Source organism: Nycticebus coucang, chromosome 6, assembly GCF_027406575.1.
Source record: "Nycticebus coucang isolate mNycCou1 chromosome 6, mNycCou1.pri, whole genome shotgun sequence".
In the NCBI taxonomy this organism is placed as follows: domain Eukaryota; kingdom Metazoa; phylum Chordata; class Mammalia; order Primates; family Lorisidae; genus Nycticebus; species Nycticebus coucang.
Genome location: NC_069785.1, coordinates 53,194,215 through 53,213,966, shown reverse-complemented (window position 1 = coordinate 53,213,966; position 19,752 = coordinate 53,194,215). Strand labels below are relative to the sequence as shown.

The 19,752-nt window shown below is 45.2% G+C and overlaps 1 protein-coding gene across 2 annotated transcripts in view; it reads left to right on the top strand.

Annotated features, from left to right (window-relative positions):
* The first annotated feature begins 460 nt into the window (after window positions 1-460).
* LOC128588103 (aromatase) overlaps window positions 461-19,752 on the top strand; it is a 93,948-nt gene continuing 74,656 nt past the window's right edge. For both annotated transcript variants that reach the window (XM_053594726.1, XM_053594728.1), the window contains exon 1: window positions 461-666. The gene's annotated coding sequence lies outside the window, so the exon portion shown is untranslated. The remainder of the gene's footprint in view (window positions 667-19,752) is intronic.

The window sequence follows — 19,752 nt, the reverse complement described above, 5'->3', positions numbered from 1 at the left end:
GTCCACATGGCATCTGTTCTCTTCTTTCTTCTTAGGGGAAGGAGGATGACAAAAACAAGCTGGGGTGATGTCAAAGTCCTCTGCCTTTATTTGGAGATGAGATTACCACAGGAGATGTAACTCTGTCCTTGAGATATGGCTGACACCTGAAGCTCCTCTCAGGTTTACACAGGACCTCTGTACAAACAGACTCTCAAAAACGATTTCAAAAGACAAGTATTTACAGCTGTCTGTTTGACTCATGTCAGAAGTTGTGCAAAACAGAATTCCTGCAGGGTGGGGAATCTGTTAGCAAGATAACTTACAGGATTGATCTTTAACTGATGTTAGGCAATTGCACAATTAGGTATTTACCAATCATTTTCACAATTCTTGTAAGGCCACCCCTTTAAGTAGAGTCTCGGAGCTGACTCTCAGCACCATGTCCCACTCTGGGTGAAGGAGCCCAGAGGATGTGAATCTTCTATAGCCCATTCTTCAGACGAGAGCTAACTGAACCCTCTCAGTGGCTGCAGTTCACGAGTTGGCTCTGGCCTTGCCTAAGACTCTGGGTCTTGGCGGTGAGAGAAGAGGAAGCCTGACGAGCTGGTCTTGTGCCGGCTTAGTGCTGGGTGGTCGAGAGGCAAACCCTCAGCTCCTCTCAGGCTGGTTCCTCTGAGCAGACAGGTGAGCGCTCCCACCTACCTCAGAGGATGCTGGCATGGAAGATGAAACAAGGTAATGCAGGGGGAACTGCTCTGTAAACAGCAAGATGCTGGCGATTAATGCGTTTGCAGGTACAGGCGAGTTAACATGTTCTGACAGACTGGATGTCAAACTCAGAAGTCGAGGCATTGGGGGTGTTGTAGTTCCCTCCTTGGCATCTGGAAAACATGATGAAATTGGACATGCATTGATCGAGAATGTGAAGTTTTCCACAGAGCCTCCTGTTCTTTCCAGGGAATTCCAGACTTCCCATGGTGCTTGCTGGGCTCTGTGGAAATCTTAGGGGGGAAGCTGACTTCTATTCTGGTTGCTACCAAACTCCATTTTTGGTTCTGTTCTGAGACCACCTTCACTTGAGTCACATTTGTTCCATCATGAAGGTTGAAAAGACTCTTGGCAGACAAGTACTGTCTTGTTTCATAGTGTTAGGTTTTGATGTTATCATTTTTGAACAGAAGAAGTTCACATAGGAGCTCATAAAGGGTAATATTTTAGAGCTAAAAGAGACTTAGAGGACCATCTGGTTCCATTCTGAAATTCTATAAATGAGGAATTGAGGCCCAGGCAAGGGAACTGGTTTTCTCTGGATCTCACACTTGACTCATTGAGCCAGGATTATCCCCAGGTTCTGGGGGCTGACTCCTATCTGTGTGTTCCTTCCCTTACTCTAGGGGCAAAACTCAGATGCCTGGAGGGCCCGGGCAGGTGAGGAGGAAGTCATCAGTGGTAAGAATGTAGTGAGTGGAGGGGGAGGTTCACTTTCATTTTCTTTAAGTTTATCCTGTTTGGGATTTGCAGAGATACTTGACTCTATACATTTATGTCTTTTCACCAAATTGGGGGAGTTTTCAGACATTTTTTTCAGACACTTTTTTTCTATACACATGTCTTACTCCTCTCATTCAAAGACTCTAAAGGACAGGCACATTAGACCACTCAGCATTGTCCTATAGATGCCTGAGGTATTCTGTTCTTCAGATTGGATAATAGCTATTGATCTACTTTCCAGTCTGCTGACTCCTTCCTCTGTCATTTGCTTTCTGCTATCAAGCCCCTTGGGTGAATGTTTTAATTTCAGATATTTCTCAGTTCTAAAATTTCCATCTGGTTCTTGTTTTATATTGTTTCTGTTTCTTTACTGAGAACATCTATCTTTCCATTCATTTCAAGAGTGTTCACCTTTATGTGATGAAGGTGATTTAGAGTCTTTTGTTCTAATAATTCTAACATTTATCTTGTCTTTTCCCACTGCCTATCTGTTGGGTATTTTAGATAAACTCCTGGACATTTTGTGTAATATATAGTGAGACTCGATGCTGTTAAAAATTATACAACACATTGATTTTGCTTTGTTTTGTTTTGGTGGGCAATCGACCCAGTTAAGTTCAATTGCAAGTTTTGTCTCACCTTCTGTGAGCAGTGTTCCCAATGTTGGTTCAATTGCAGAGACTTTTTGTGCTGTTTGGGTATGTTCCACACATGCAGCTTGGAACTGAGCTCAGGACTTGTATCGGCCGGTACATGGAATTCCCTTCTCCTACTGTTTCCTCTGCAAGGTTTCCCTCACATTATTCTGATCCCAGAGCCCCTTTCCCTGGTCCTCTGCTTAGAAGGATGGCTCTTTATCAGAGCTGGAGCTGCTGGCAATGCCACAAAGTTTCATGCTATTGGCCTGGCCTCTGAGCAAAGTAGAAAGAGGAAAAACAAATCATGACTCCTTCATACTCTTCACATGACAGGGCTCCCTTTTCCAGGTCCCTCTATTCGGAGGGACAGGTTTTCATTTTACATGCCCATGTCACTCCCCAGGTGTTTAGGGACCACATCTGGCTTCAGGGTTGAGCTGAGAGAAGAAAAAAGCTCAAGATTTTTCCCGCATGCTCTGTCTTTCTGGAGCCCCTTTTCTGAGTCATCTGGTCAGGAAGACGGGCTGTTTCTTGGGGTTGTGGCTGTCCCTGACTACTGGGTAGTTTTGTGATTCAGCTTACCTTTCAGTCAAAGCCAGGTGAAAATAAATTCTAGGAAACTCACTGCTGCCATATTGGTCGTTCATCAGATTTTGTCTTCACTCCCCAAACCAGCTGCTTTTTCATTTTTTACTTTTCAGAGTCCACAGTTAATTGCTTTTTATTATTTTGTTCAGAAGATGTAGTTGTGATCAATAAGAGAGTGCAATGCACATTCTTCATTTAGTTGGAAATGAAAGTCACGTGAAATCCATTTCTTAGTTTGTGTTTCCTTAGGGTTTTCACTGACAGAGTCTCACTTATAGAACCTCTATTTGTGAATCCCATATCCCCTGGCCTGGGAGTACCAGGTCCCAGGAGTCTATGACTCCAAGTTTTCTACCTTATTTGGGTAGGCCCTTAAAATAGATGTTCACTCAGCAAAGACGTAGTGGGTGCCCACCATGTGCTAATATGGAAATGATTCAAACACGGTCCCACCCTCAACGACCTCCCAGGCTGGGAGGAGAACAGGAATTTAGAGTAAAAACTTAGGATCCAAGCTTGGAAGCTTCTTCCCAAAGGCATCTTGTGTGGTCTAAAATATAACACATCATCAGAGATCATGTCCTAGCCTAATCTGGGGGCTTTGCATTTCCAGAAACACTTTGATCACCTTTCTCCTCTGAGGGAAACAGACAGAAGAACACTTCTACAAAATAGTATATAAAGTACTACTTTCATTTTGTGTGAACTCTACAAAATGCCTAGACTATTACATGTAACAGTCTTCTTGCCTACTGAACATAGTCTAAGAGAACGCAGTCTGGCTTTATGCTCCAGAACTTGAAACGGAAGAGCGTCCAGAGTAGCACTTGAAGCAGAAAAAGGATTGTATCTGATATTTTTTTAAAAATTAAAGAGTGGGGGATTCTGGGGCCATCTGCCAAGGAGATAATCCTTCATAAAGCAGATTAACTATCTCCCTGTTTTAGTCATCTCAGACTGTAATAACAAGTTACTATAGACTGGGCAGCTTAACCAACAAATGAACACTTATTTCTCCCAGTCCTGGAGGCTAAAAAGTCCAAGATCAGGGTTCCATTCGGGTCAGGTTCTGATTTACAGACTGCCACCTTTTCACTGTTATTCTCACATGGCAGAAAGAGAGTTAAAGAACCATCTGGGGGCCTCTTCTCTAACCATCTGGGCTAGTCATCCCAACATGAGAGCTCCACCCTCATGACCTAATCCCCTTCCAACAGCCCACCCTATAATCTCATCACATTGGGGGTTAGATCTCACTCAGCACATGCATTCTGAAGGAACACAAACATTCAGTCCATAACACTTCCCCAGCCCACCTCTGCTGCCTTTTCTCTTTGAAAGTGCTTACCTTCTCTTTCTATGTTGAGGTAATACCAGAGTGTTGACCTGGGGAAGGAGGTAGAAGGCAGAAGGAAAGAACAGGGGTCCAGCCATTTAGCTGGCCTAGTAGGTGCCATGTGTCAGCAGGGGTGCTCCGTGCTCCAGTTATCTTACCATCCTCACGACCATTTAGCAAGCCTGCGTGATGAGTGTCATGATTCCTGTCTGGTAGATAAGGAGACTAAGACTCAGAGGGATGTACTTTCCTCAAGGCATACACTGGCAAATTGTAGACTAGAATCCGGGTCTCCTGAGCGTGGCTCCTGCTGACCTACTGTGCCAGCCTTTAAGAATGTGAGGTGTGGCTGTGTTCCCATCTCACATCATTAGGGCCACAGCTCACAGAGGAGTTCCGGGAAGAGAGAATGTGCCAGCATCAATGGGGGCTGGGAAAGGCCCACTGGGAAGCCAGATCTCAGGTTTTCTGGACGGGTATCTTCTTGAAGCATATTCCAGCAAGTGTTTATTGTCCTTTCTAAAAATATGCAGAAACTGATCATGGGACAAAGGAAAAAGAAGTGAGATAAGGCAGGGGTCATTTTGCCAGACATTTTCCTCTACCCAGGAGGGTGAGCTGGGGGTAGAGGACTGACTGCTTGGTAGGAGATCAGAGGCAGTCCCCCGAGTAGTGGGGTCATCCTTCTTTGTTCCCCAACTGCCCTCAGTGTTGGCTCTGGCCAGAGAAGACCTGGGGGCATTGATGTGGGAGGCTTCTCTCCTTCCTGAGTGGTCAAGGTGGTGCAGCCTCTCCTCCTCCGGGAGGGTTGGGAAAACCTGCATGTTGGATTCCAGAGCAGCTAGTGCTTCTCCTTGGCTCCTGTCCTCCCAACATCTCATGCCCTGGTTAAACAGTAAGGAGAAGGGAAAGATGCCTTTTGGGGGCAAATTGGTGACAACTGCCCTCATTTAACAGCACAGGGAAGGGGAATGGACCTTGACTGACTCCTGACTGTGTCAGGCACTGTGCCAAGCACTATGCGTCTGTCAGTTTCTAGCAGATGGCCCGGTACACTGTAGGTGCTCAATAGATGTTAGCTCTTACCTTCAGGTCTCTGTCTCCTTCATTTTGCTGCTCTTCAAGCGCAAAGCAGTGAGTGATCGCTCCATTTCACAATTGCTGCGGAGAACAGGCGACAATGGTGTCAGGATGATGGGGGAGGAAATGAAACCAGCATGAGTGCTGGTGACAACACCTTTCTCAAGCTACTCCCCTTTTGAAGTACTGCTTCCATGAAAAGGAAACTGAGGCAACCCAGAAACTGGCAGCTTAACTGGGGACCAAATAAGAAGATATGGAGAGGCCTATGGAAACTCAGGGCTCCAGCAGGGCACCCAATTAGTACCCAAAGGGCATCTTTAAAGGCTGGCTCATCCTTGCCCTGGGGCAGCTTTCTCACACATTACAAAGCTCTATGCCAGGTGACACTAATTTCTTAATCTCTGACATTTTCTTCATGAGAATGTCAGAATAAGCCCACTACAATTATTATGTACCTCTGCAAAGAGAAAGCAAGGTTGTCCAAGACCACTTAATCCCCACTCAATAAGCAGGGTCTCAGCCCAAACCTTTGAAGCCCTGTGATATAACAGATTCCTTAGAGGGGCGCTGCATCCTTTTGATTTTTCAGTATATTATATTTTGAATGTCACTTTCTCTTCTCCTCTCCACTACCACTGCCTTATCACTTTGCCATAAACTTTCACTGTGGTCTTCTTTGCTACCAGCCCAAACCAAACACTGCTGATTATGGATCTTCATCAAATATTTGCTATTTGTTGGATCCAAAAGCTTTCAGCTACTTTCTGTTGTGGAGAGGAAAGGTCTAGACCCAGCAATCAAAACTTCCACCATCAGTTGATTTCCAAATATCTGCTCTACTTCTTGTGGTGAATCTCACCTTTGACCCAACTGGTTTACTTATTACTGCTACCCAAATATGCCTTGACCCTTCCAACCTTATTGACTTTACCTGTTCTTTTGCAGCATTCTGCTCATTTGTTACCACTGATGGGCTATTGCCTTTCCTTGCTTAAGGCAGCGCCTGTAGCTCAGTGCGTAGGGTGCTGGCCACACACACCCAGGCTGGTGGGTTCAAACCTGGCCCAGGCCAGCTAAACAACAGTGACACGGCAACAAAAAAAAAGATGATCTTAAGTCTGGTCCCTTGGGCTCTAGGCAATTTCTCTCCTTGGCAATTACACCTTTGATTGTCTGGATTCCTCATGCCAAGTATAATCATCCTGTATTGTTAATTGTCTTTATCGGTCTCTAATTTGCTTCCATGTTTAAACACTGCAGAACTGTGCCATGCTTATCTTACAGAACAGGTGCTTCATATTCTATTGTTCAATCTATTGGAGCTTTGCAATTTCATACAGATAACTTTGTCATTCAAAATGTTTTATTTTTCCAGTGGGGAATTTAAGCAGTAGAAGAAAAAGAGACAGAGGGTTTTCTTTTTAATGCCCTGCATGTTCCATAATGTCTAATTATTTCTAACAGTAAAGAAAACGTCCCTCTGAATCCTTTTAAATGATTCAAACATTGAAATGACACACCAGTTCAAAGGAAAAGAGCTGCTGTGATTCCTTCAAAAATATGAAAAAGAAAGAACGAAAACCCAAATATTGGCTCTTTTGAGGGAAAAATAAATTGGCTGTTCTTTTATTTATTTATTTATTTTTCAGAATACTGAAAAATGCACCACAAAATGGGAGAGCTTATTTTTGTGCCTTTGGGAGCAAGTAATATGATGAAAGAAAGTTCTAGGAAACAACTAAATTCTGAAATTCAAAGTTTCATGGGCCCAAGTGAAGCATTTACCTTTGACGGCAACACATTGCTGGGGGCTGTCTGGTGTGTCGACTGCATCCAGTCTGGATCCCATTCTGTCCACCCGTCTCTTGCTGGTCAGAAGTTATGGAGCTGCAGCCAGCACCAACTCACCTCAGCTTTCCTCTCCTGAAGGAAAAGTTTAGGGTTTAGTTCCACCTGCGGGTGCCTGAGCACTGCTCCCCTGAGAAGGTAGAAGGCTTTTATATTTCAGCAGCTCTGACTGAATGACTCGGCCAACCAGAATGCTTTTTTGCTTCTCAGCTTTTTATAGGGCTCTAGATCTTATATTCTTTAGTGTCTTCAACATTTACTCTCTCCAGGCACGTGGCTCATGCCTATAATCCAAGGAGTTGTGGCGGGGGTTTGGGGTGGTGAGGTGGGAGCACTGCTTAAACCCAGAGAGTTCAAATGAGCTATGATGATGCCACTTCTTTCTAGCCTGGGCAACAGAGCAAGATCTTTTCTCTAAAAAAAAAGTGTACTCTCTTTTTTATCCACTATATTCACTGAGTAGCTTATAACAACATAAATGTATTATCTCACATGGACCAGGAATCCGGTCTGGTCTCTTCTAAGGCTTGGGGTTCTGTTTCAAGCTCACTGCTTATTGACAGAGTTCAGTTCCAGCTCTTAAGAGCTACCTGCTGATCTCTGTCCTGTGGTCTTCTCCATGACATGACAGGTTGCTTCTTCAAGGACATCTCTGGAGATCCTTCCAAACATTCTGATTTTGGGGAAGGCCTGGGGCCTTTTAAAATGTTCACCTGGTTAGGTCAGGCCCATCCAGGAAAATATCTCTTTTAATTAACTCATAGTCAATGTATGAATATCTTTTCTTTTCTTTCCTTCTTTCTTTCTTTTTTTTTTTCTTGAGACGGAGTTTCACTTTCTTTCCATGGTGTCATAGCTCACAGCAACCTCAAACTCTTGGCCTCGAGCGATCCCCTTGCCTCAAGCATCCTGAGTAGCTTGGAATACAGGTGCCCGCTACAACGTCTGGCTATTTTTTTAGAGACAGAGTCTCGCTCTTGCTCAGGCTGGTCTCCAACTCCTGAGCTCAGGCGATCCACCTGCCTCAGCCTCTCAGAGTGCTAGGATTACAGGCACAGGGGCAGGTATCTTGGGGCCACCTTAGAACTCTGCCTGCCATATCTACTTCCCTCCTGTCCCAGGTCAACGGGACTCGGGCTTCTGTTCAATACTATTTGGGCAGAATAGATGCCAGATAACTCCCTTCATGGTTCCTGAGCCCTTCTCTCGCCATGGCCCTCAGGCTTTCCTCTCCAGCTTCTCCACTCCCACAACTAGTTGACCTGGTAAATCAGTGCAAGTGTTCTCTTTCCTTGGCAGCCCTCTTCCCTTGCTTGTCCCCACGCCTCCCCACCCCATCCCGCTCTCTGAAGTAGAATTGAGAGCTCTCTGTGCTCCGTGTGTGGCTCTGTGCGTGGCTCTGTGCTGGCAGTGATCTGCTCTGTGATGGAGGTGCATGTCCTCTCCTTTCAGTTCCGAGGCCTCTTCAGGGCAGGGCTTCTGCCACACCCGTTTATGTCATCTTGGTGCCTAAGCACAGTGCATGGCATGGAACATGCTAGGGAGGGTGGGATCAATGAAGGCCTAGCAGCAGGCCTGTGGATAGTGTGGGCAACACAGGGAGCCGGCCACTGGCCCAGAGCGAGGAGGTGGAGATGAGCAGTGGAGGCACGTGAGCAGCAGCACATCATGCTTTACCAGTCAAGTTCATATTGTTTGCATTTGGCTCTGAGGCACTCATGACCTTATGACCACTTTCTCCATTCTTCCTTACCAGATGAGTTTCTCCTAGGCACACTATACAGGCCAGGTCCTCACAATTCTATTCTGAGGCATCTTCCAAAATCATGTTTTCCTGTAATGCACTGTGGAAAGGAAGAGGTGTGGCCGTTTGAGGGATAGTAAATGATCTGTTTTGAACACAATCCTAAAGCTCACCTTGTAGAGTTTCTTGTCACACACCTTTTTAAAAAATAAATAAGAAATCTTGAATATTATGCTGAGAATTTTCTCTTATTTTCTCATGGAGGCATTGTCAACTCACTGGGAATTGTGTGGCTTAAGGGTATTCTCTGAGAAGACGTTCTAAGAGAAATAACTCCAATAATCTGCAGCCTACTTTTCTTTCTTTAAAAGAAACATTTAACTATGGAAGTCATATTTAGAAGATGCAGAAAATGTAAAGGAAATAAACATTCCCCATAATCTCACCCGCCACTGAAACCACTGTTAACATGACTTGGGAGTGGGCTTGAGTTGGGGGTGGAAATAGGGAGAGAGTTTTGTCCCTGGAATGTATTACTGGCTTCCTTTTAGACTTAGTGACATTGGGAGGAGAAGGAGCATGGTCATGGAAAAATGACTATTTGGCAAGACTTACTGCCTGGCTGGCAGCTAAGAGAGATGAATGGGGAGAAAGCAATGGGGTCTGCAACCCCCCTAAGACAAGGGTTGCCACTTGTGCAAACGCAGCACCAAGGAGAGGGGCCAAGTGAGAACTTCGACTTAACATTTGTCGAGCCCTTGATATGTTTCCCAACCTAGAAGAACAATAAAAATGTTAAATTTAAAATTATTAATGGAGTTGCCCTTAGAGCACAGTTAAAGTTCCTAAAGACTTCCTCTTCCCCCATCTTTTCTTTTCTCCTTGGCCTTATCTTTCTAGACATTTTACTTCCACTAGGTGAGCTTGGAGGGGCTGAAAGCTCTATTACCACCACCGTCATCACCAGCCCGCTTCCATCTGAATACCCCCACTGCACCCCACTCCTTGCCTTTTCCTTTGTGCTTGCTGCCTTGGCTTATCTAGTCCCTCCCTGGTGCCCTTCATGCCACCTCTCACCCTCAGCCTGGGATCTTCAGGCTCCCCGGAGACATTTCCTCTTCTGGCCTACCAACACATGCAATTGCAGCCCAAAGCTGCACTATTACGTGTCCCTTCAACTGGGCTCCTCTCCCCCCTTCCACTGCCTCCTGCCATCTAATCAGCCCCACATGGCATTCTGCTAGAAGGCCCATCTCTTTAGTCCTTAGGCATCCTCGTGCACACACAGCCTGCTGGTTTTCACTTGTCTTTGCTCAGACTGTTTCTACACTAGGGAGACAGATGCCTCAAAACCCAATGCACACTGCCTTTCAGAACTTCTGCCTAACAAAAACCACCTACATCTCTAAGTACTCATGAGTTTAGGATAAACCGTTTTTACCTGTTTATGCTGTTTATGTCCTTGACAATAACAAGAATAATTACTACTTACTTAAGGACTACCATGTGCTAGGACGTATATCATTTTATAAAGAAGAAAAGCCACCCAGAGTACTCGGGAGCTTTATTGGAAGGGTGTTAAGGACTAGCTCTCTCACTGTCCAAGTGCTTCTCACCCAGCCTGTCCTTCCTCAGTCCTCAAGAGCGCATGTCATTTCAACCCTGCCCCCCACCTCTACCATCCAGTGCAAAGACTCATGGGAACTGTGACATTCTAAGCTGTTAACAGCTGAATCCTTCCCAGAAAACTGTGTTCCCCAGTGACAGTTGGCTGAAGACAGTGAAAGAGAGAGGTCCTTCAGAAATGGGTTGGGAGTGAGAAGGAGAGGGAAAGGAAATGACCAGCTGTACCAAGAGGCAGACTCACAGACTATTGGCTGAGTTGGAGCCTCACTCCTCCAAGACACTACTACTGTGTTCCTCCAAGAGGGTCAAGGGAACTCAGCCCTGAGGGGATCCAGAGATGAATCAGACATGGATCCTGCCCTTGAGGAGCTTTCTGACTAGGAGCTTTCTAACTAGTACTTCCCAAGTACTTAACAAGGCCAATTCCAAGAGTCATGGCTTTGGAAGAGAGCAAGATCCAGGCTGGACATCAAATGTCAGGGAAAGTCAAATTTGAGCTGGACCTCGGGAGATGACAGGGAACTTTCCACAGGCAGAGATTGGAGGTGGTGCTCATTATGACACTGTCAGTCCGAGGCTGTGATCTGTGAGAGGGGGATAGCTGAAGAAAGTAGGAGGCTAAGGAGACACTGTCACAGTCTCTAGCAGAGGACACCGTGGATAATACTTTGCCTACATTAGCATTTTGCCCAGTGTTGCCTTAATGAAAACAGTCTGTTTATGGGAAGCAATGTCTAAAAGTTGAGAATTCAGATTTGACAAGTGCCTTCTGAGGGTGTTTAGACCCACCCTCAGCTCCATCCTTCTAGGAGTCTATGATTCACAGGTGGAGCTGAGGACATACCTGAGAGCCTAGGCAAGATCTCTGTCAGTGAATTTCCTCAAGTGAATATGCTCCTGTGGGAAATAGAAGCCCACGGGGCAAATATGCTCAGGATTGCCCAATTAAATTTGCGATAGCTTCAGGTCAGTGTTTAGTTCCTATTTGCTGGAGGAACCAGTAAGGTCACTTATTTTGAGGAGTATGTGGGCCAGATAGAGGTGAAAAAAGAGTACTGAAGTGGGGAAGAGATGGCAAGAAGTTACTTATCAGAACCAAAAAAGAAAAGAAAAGAAAAGAAAAGAAAAAGGTCAAAAGGGGTAACTGGGTGATGAAAGGGGAAACTTTTAAGAAGCCTATACTTTACGTATTTAGTTCTTTTTGTCTTTCTTATGATATTGGAAATAATGTAGCTCTACCATTTTGTGGAGATTACAGAAGGGATCTTGGGAAGTTTTTTCTCTAGTAGGGAAATCATTACCAAAATCTTAAACATTTGTGTGACTTTCAAGAATAATTTTTAATCTTCTGTGGCATCTCACCCTTTGAGCTTTTAAGTCCCAGCATAACCAGTATTTCCCCAGGATATTAGTCATTCCCAAACAGCTGAATTTAGGCCATGATAGAAACAGACTTCCAAAGACAAAACAACCAAATGGAAAAGAAGCTGACAGATAAATCAAGTCTAGTCAATGAAAGGATAAAGAGCCAAAGACCCAGACTAGAGAGAGAGGTAGAATGTCTTGGGTGGCCAGATAAAAGGAGGATGAGGAAGGCATGGGGGGTGAACCAGGGGATCAGTGTAGCCCCTGAGCCTAAGAATGTCTGGGAGGAGGGGAAGGGCATTCATTCTCTCTCTGTTTGACTTTTTATACAACTGGCTTGGCAGAAGCCACCTTGACCTTGGAGGTATAGCCCTTGCGTCCGAAATGAGGTGAAGATTGCCTCTGGTCAAATCTTGGCCAGAAAGGCTCAGCTGACCTAATTTGGAAAGGAACCTTTGTGCCATCTCAGTTTTATGCTCAGTGTCTGCCCTTGTGGGGCAGGAATAACTATAGAAGAGTGCGAATAATCTCAGGGTATCAGAGAGAGGAGGAAAGTCATGAGCGACAACAAGGCTAGGTCCAGTATGAGAAACTGCTTCCTAGAGATTTCAACTCAGTCTTTCCAGCTTCTGTGTGCCACCAATAGGTTGCCTCGCAAGTCTAGCTTTCTTATGTCCCTTCCATGCCCAAGCAAAATACCTCTTGCACCCTCACCGTGGCAGTTTCCTTTGGATCTGATTTCTGACAGCTTCCCCACCACCCTGTACCAGCTGCACTGTCTTCTTTGGGAGATGGTTTCCTTCCTTAGCTTTCTGTTCACTTCTCTTCTCCTCTTTCTCCTTCCTGCTAGTTCTCTGATCACACTTTGCAGGCCTTCCATCATATTGGTCTCCAATTCAGTTTCTATCTCTGGGGGATGTTGATTTTCTTAAAGGAATGTCCTTGATAATAATATATTTTTAAATAAAAAAAATCCCACAAACTAAGATCCACAAGCATTTGATACATTGAGAAAGGCACAGAAGATAAGATGGATTTAATCTGGGGGGAAGGCTGTTCCATATAGGAAGGAAGGGTGGCAGATTCTGGTTCCCAATGGAGGGCCAGAGGAGCTGCTGGGGGTACTGCTCAGACTCTGCAAGCTTCTGGACAGAAGGTTCAGAGCTCCAGGCCTGGAAGTTGTGGTTGGAGCAGGCCTTTGGGATTTTCTTCCTGAAACCCTTTGCCTTCCTTGACTGTTGACTGGGGAGCAAGGAGTTGGTCTCACTCAGCGCTCCCACAAGTGGCTCCAACCTCTTCCAATCACACCTGGCCATCTGCCCCAGGGATGATTTCCTAAGAGAACAGTTGAAAAATACCAAAGTGAATTCTTAAGAGTCTAAACCCTCAGTAAGAAGCTAATAGGTTGCTTGCAGCTGTCTTGTTAGGTGTGGTTCAGGTTATAAGCGTAGAATACTCAGTAACTTATGCAGAAAAATGCTGGAAGGCTCCAGAGAAGCTTAGCCAAGAAGTAAGTTGAGTTGAGATCATGGAGTTGCCTTCTCTTTGAAGGACTCCTCAGGAGTCACTCCCTACTCAAAGCCCTTTTTTAATGGACTTCTATGAAGAAAATAGTCTATGTAAGAGTTTTGCTCAAACTGGGCTCAGTACCTCCCTGTTGCTCAGGACTCTGGGTGGGCTGGCGACACACGGGAGAAGCTCACTTGTGGTCTGGTCCTGCCTTATCGGCTGCTGTTCCTCCTCCCTACTACTCAGATGGGCTCTGTCTTCCCTTGCCTTCACACAGAGTAAGTGCTTACATGAAAAGGCTCCTGTTCCCATTTCTGCCCTATAGAATCTTCCCTCTCATATGGGCCCAGTCCAAATGTCATCTTTGCTATAGAACCTTTCACAAGTGTCCCATGAGAGGTGAACGTCCCCTCCTATGGGGTCAACAACCATTTGGTTGGGCCTTCTCCCAAACTCTGAAAGTTAAACTGTGAAAGTCTCATCTCCCCAGGGCTGGGACACACAAGTAAATGGAAAATTCAGCACTGAGTTTATGATAAACCAAAAAGGTGGCACTTGTGTTTTTTCAGCCATTAATTAAGCTCCTGCCAAGGGACTTCTCATTGAGATTGTTCTCTGTGTGGAGAAGTGCATGAAAGGGCTCCTCATGGGCCTTTTCTTTGCAAAGCCATAGTCAGCCCTGTACATGCAGAAATGTGAGCAGCTGTGGCAAAGCAGGCCTGAGCATACAGCCCATCTTTTCCATTCTCCAACTGACCTGACCAAAGGCCTCTTTGAGAACAGCTCTGCCCTAAGAGCCACTAAGAGCTGTGGAGGCAGGAGTAGGGGAGGAAAGATAAATGTCAGAATTCTTGAACGATCCTGGGTAGCTACTGGCCAAACGGGGGATGAGAATGGGTGACAAAGCCTTTCACCTTTGGGGTCGGCAGCATGCCTAGCTGCAGGGCAAGAGGGCCAAAACATCTGTCAGCTGGGCAGCAACTCCTGTAAATGAATCGCCTTTGTCTCCTTGGGGGCAGGGATGAATGTGTATTTATTTGCTCAATAGAAAACCATGTAAACCAGGGATCAGAAGGAAGCCTTTGTAGTGACAAGAAGCCTGGTTGTCCTTCAGACAGAAGACACCCTTAACAATGGCATCTTTAGGACCACATAGGGTCTCAGAAGAAAGGGTCCTCGATCTTAGCCGAAGGCCCCTTGCCTCTCTATGAAACCCTCTGAAGCAGAGGCTTCAGGAAGCCAGAAAATGGCTTTCTGGCTCTGGGAAACCTACATGAAGCTGGCAGATGGGGGGGCCTGGCCCCAGCTACCTCCTCTCCCAGATTCCCAGGGTGCAACCTCACATTAGCAGTCAGTTCAGGCCTCATTTTCTCACTTGAGGAAAAGCAGTGATCCTGTAGTCCTGGAGGGATTCCTTCCTCCAAACCCAGCTCCCTTAGCCCTGCTGGCTGGCTCCCTCTTAGCAATAGCTACAATGGGACAATGATCATTAGCAGCTGAGCAATTTGTAAGTCAATAAATTACCAAATGCCAAGAGTTCCTGGAAAAGCAGAGATTCCAGCTTCAGAAGCAAATGCTAAACATGATTGATAAGCATGGAAGGGAATGCTCTGGGCCATTGTTCAATAAAAAGATTCCTTGAATTTAATCCTAGAAAAGGCAGAGCTGGAAGAGTCCTTAGAAACCATCTATTCCATTTTTCCCCTCCCTAAGCAACAGCTTCCTGTCTACAGATAAGAAAGTAAAGTACATGGTGGTTTAGGAATAGGACAGTGTGTTCAGAGCTGAGCCAGCTCTGAAGCCAAGCCATCCTGATTTCCACTGGAACGCCCTCTCCATAAATATCAGTAGAATATGTTTCTGGATCTTTGTTTAAATGAGCTTTTAAAACAGAGGCTTCTTGACATGCCTCAAACTAAGTGCCTTATCAGAAGCAAGTACCATGAAGTGGTTGTATGATTACTTTAATCACCCCACAGTATAAATAAATGGTGGTGAGATGTTAATATAACTCATCAAACTCATCAGTATAACAAAACTATTTCTTATACTTGATTTTTTTATAGCACAGTTTTCATAAAATGGCAATTAAACAAACCAAAAATAGTTACTTAAATGATATTTGAGCATTAAATCTCATAGACAATGGAAAAAGAATTTGTAATATCAACTGGGAGCACATCTCAGATCAGTAAGAATGGATCATCACATTCTTAGACTACCCCAAACAGTAGCTGCACCCCGCTGGTAACAGTCATCCCTGGCTCTTAATGCCCTCCCTTCCAGCTTCTGCTTTGCTCTCTGGTGTGGATTAGATATCTAAGGGGAAGGATCTGGATTTGGAAGGTCCTCTCTCCACCCCTAACTCATGCTTCAAAGCCCAGCTCAAGCGTCTTCCCTGTGAAGCTTTTCTGGGCCCTCCCCCATTCCCCAGAGTGGCACTAATCTTCCCCTATTCTAATACCCTCTGTGCATAATGGGCCTACAATCACATTGTAAGGCCACTATGCTAGCCCCCACCAGTCTTAGATGTGTTTTTGTCGTCTTCTGATCTTTTTCAGAGATTATACTATGAGAATTTTAGTGCCAATATGAGAGAATTTGGACTCACACCAGGTGGAGTTCACTAGAGAAAAGATGCCACTACTGGGAATGGCATTGAACTGGGGGAAGGGGAGGTGCAGGAAAGCTTTGTTGAAATCATGGAGGCTGAGGTAGGCTGTGAGAGCCTCCGTCATTGGAAGAGAAGCCCCCTCTTGGAGGGGACTAAGAGGCTACAGCAGCAGCTCTGAGTCACACAATCAGGAAGGCATTGAGTGTTTGTGGCAAACACTCATCATTATATGGGAGAAAGTGATTTCATTACAAGACATTATGAAAATGGAGAAAGTGCACTCATACGCTGAGCATGCAGGGCCACTGCTGCTGTTTGAGGCTTGTCTGCTGAGGAGGAGGAGGTCCTAAGGGGCACATGAGGTGCGGAGGGGGCTGGCTGGAGTCCTTGGAGACTGGGCCTGTTTCTCTTGGCTCTGCTACCAGTTGGTTACATGGCCTTAGGTAAATCTGCTCCCTTAAATAGAATAATCTAGACAAGATGAATTGTCAAGTTTCTTCCAGATCTAAAGATCTAGAACCCCAGGGCTTCATGATCCCAACTCTCACCTCAAACCTGTTCATGGGTAACTCTGGAGAGGTGTACACTAAAGTTGTCACTTTGGGCCCTTTTGGAAATAGTTGAGTCAAAAAGTCTTGAATTCCTGCTGAGTCTTTAAGCTGGGCCTCACAAAAAACAATTTATAATCCAACCAATCTCTGGCATGGGTGACAAATCCTAAGCAGGGAGACCAAACCAGAAATGTCTTTTCTTAGCTATTCAAAAATACTTCATTCAAAAGAAAATTTTGCCTTTTCAAACTGTATCTTGGAGGTGTATAAACATTAGTTTCTGAACAATGTCTCAATCATTTATTTTACCAATAGAAACATAAAAAAATAAATGGTGGAGGTGTTGGAGGAGGAGTACTCTAAAGGGACTTCATTTTTCAATTTTGCTAAGTGAAGACATTGAGGGAAAATCACATGCTATCACTGTTTCATGTTTAGCACAGGATATTTTAATACCAAAAAAAGTAAGGGGAATTATATATATAATCTTGGCGTAAAGAAAAGTTCTTTAAACTGAATTAATGCTCTGAAAAATGTACCTTGTTCATGTTTTGCATAGATTGGCACAGGTGGACACCAGTGTAGAAATGACAGTGTCATCTGTCATCCATGGATCCACACTACCACCCATTTATTTGCTCTTTTTAAACACAACCCCACACTGCAAGGAAGTGACGTCAAAGGTCCTATCCCTGTTACACCACCCCTCACTCTTGTGCCACGTTGACTTGGGAGAGGGATATTCACAAAAGCATGTCAAGTCCACATTCATCCTTTTCTATTTCCCTTCAGTCTCAGGGGAAGAATACCTTTCCTCTGCTCCTCAGATTCTTTCTCTCAAGGCCTCTTCTACCATAACCCTCATCCAAGGAGTTGCTGCTAAAATAAATCTCCAGTGTCTGCCCCTCCCCCAGCCCCAGTGGACCTGATTCCTGTCCTAGCTGCTGTCCCCGATGCCCCCACTTCATGGCAGGCACTGGAAATGCATGGTCTTTGTCCCAGGCCTCAGCCCCTCTTCTCCCTGCCTTCTAGCTTCTAGCTCCACCTCTCTAGTAACTATTAGAAAAAATCAGCAAGCAACTTTCTGAAATCCAAGAGTCTTTCCTTGGTCATCCTTTTCCTCTTCCACTTGAGTGTGGTTTTTGAAATGATCACACACTTTGAAACGTTCTCTTGCCTGCTTTTCTTGGCTTGGCCACGTTTGACTGTGTTACTCTCTCTTTTCTCACTCTTCTCTCCACTCCCCAAACCCCTGAGCTCTGGAACCACGGAGTTTGGCTAGCTTTCCCAAAGCCAACAGGAACTGGGCTGGGGGGAGTTGGCACAACTTGCAGATCACTTTATCTTCCAATGGGACAAGAAGATGTCGAGACTGCGCCTCGTGATATTCCATGGGGCTGAGGAAGCATCAGCCTTTCTGAGTTTGGACATGGTTTCTCCATTTTTGTTTGACAATCTCTCACCTGACTCTAGCTGTCTAAACTCCATAGCAATGCTTCTGGAGAGCCTCTAGGGGTCAAGCAGCCTGTGGCATGCATTTGAGGACTGGGATGCTGATAAGCCACAGTCCTTGCCTTCATAAGGCTCATAAGGCCATGGGGGAAAATAGGTGGTTCCAGTTACAGTGAAGGGAGAAAATCTGGCAAGAGCTCCATAAGACAGGGGCAATGGGGAGCGGGCAGGATAGTGGAAGATCCTCAGGAAACAGAGAAAAGCAGCGAGACTTGAGGCTGGTCTGGACTCCTGTGTAATGCTTGGGCTAACATGTTCTTGTCCTTCTGAATCATCTTGGTGCCAATCAACAAAAAATAATGTGTGGTCCCTCTGGGAGTAAAAAGCATTCAGCAAGTGCTTCAGAAAAAATTCTACTGTAAAAATGTATGCCCTACCTCAAAATTAATTTTTCTTTTTATAAAGAATGTTGTTAATTCACTCCAAGCCCACTCAGCCACTGAAGAATTTTGAGTATTCGGCTGGAGATCTTTGTAATGAACAAGTAGCTCAATTATTCTAGTTTCATTATACAATATATCCGACATTCTTTGGCATGAAGGAATTAAAGCACATTTTCTCTGGCAAATGGCAACAGTATTTGATTTGAAGACATTTCCTACACAAGTGGTTCTCGACTAAATGTAGTTCCATTTACAAGAAAGCGTTTTCACATGGTTTAACCTCTTGGAGGCTGGTCTCAGCTGGCTCGTTCAAGGGGGTTTCTAGCTAATACTGTGTGAAATAATTTGTGCAAATTCTGCAGTTGACAATATTTTGCACTAGGCATTGAACTCTTAAGGCTTGTTCCTGCAACTCAGCATATTATCTCAGCCGCTTCTCCAATTTTATCCAGTAATCCTTACCCCCACCTCCAATTGACCTTTCCTATCCAGGACTGACAGAGCCAGCGGAACACTCAGTCCCAGCTCTCCCAGGCACACCCTGCAGCAGAAAACCAGAGCAACTGGTGTTTGGGGACCAGGCTGTGTTCACTAAAAGGCCCCAGTCAAAGAAGATGGCGTCTCTTGAGGAAAAAGATACTTCCCACCCATGCAGAAGGTCCCCATCCTCTCTCTCAATACAAATGCGTAGGCAAGACCCCTGCTAACCTCAACTCCTTTGGGCCATTTAGAAAACAGTGTTCCCTCTGGATGGACACAAAGCTCAGCGAGGAAGCCGGGGCTCGATTTCAGCTCATGGTTGAGTGAAGGGGCCCTTCCCCTCAGGTCTTAGCACTATTAACCCCAGACAGGCCCCTTCCCAAGTCAAAGACTGGAGACTTTTGAAAGGCATTTGCCAAGAACAAACTAACTCTGTATAAGTTAGATATATGATTTTCCAATTATGGAAATGCTCAAAACTTTGCATAGATTTTGAATACTCAAGGCGCTTTACCTCCACATTCTGAGTCATTCCCACTGCAGCATGGAATGGAGGGCTGGGCTAGGCCGTCTCCAAGATGTGGCATCAAATTGAGAGGAATCAATTTGCAGGCCAGTGATGGTTGCACGATCACTACCAGCAAGAGTTGGGGCTGAAAGAAAAGCATCATGAAACTGTTGGCACTAAAGTATGGTCTATTCAGGGCCAACCGATAATCTGGTTGGGGATGGTTTCTGTCTTTGAGAGCTGAGGGACTAGGCCTGTCCTATTTGGTTGTTCTGGGGTTCCAAAAAGAGTTCCTCCAGCTCTCATCCACCTTTCTCTGTTCTGTATCCTTCCCTGCCAAATTTCTTGAAAGAAGAGCCCCCACTTGCTGTCTCAATAGTTTCTCTGCCAACCATCTGACTGATTGATGAGAGATGCGTACTTCTCATTGCTGAAGCCAAGGGCCTTTTCTTCTTTTTCCAACTCATCAATGTAAAGTGTTCTGAGCTGATGCC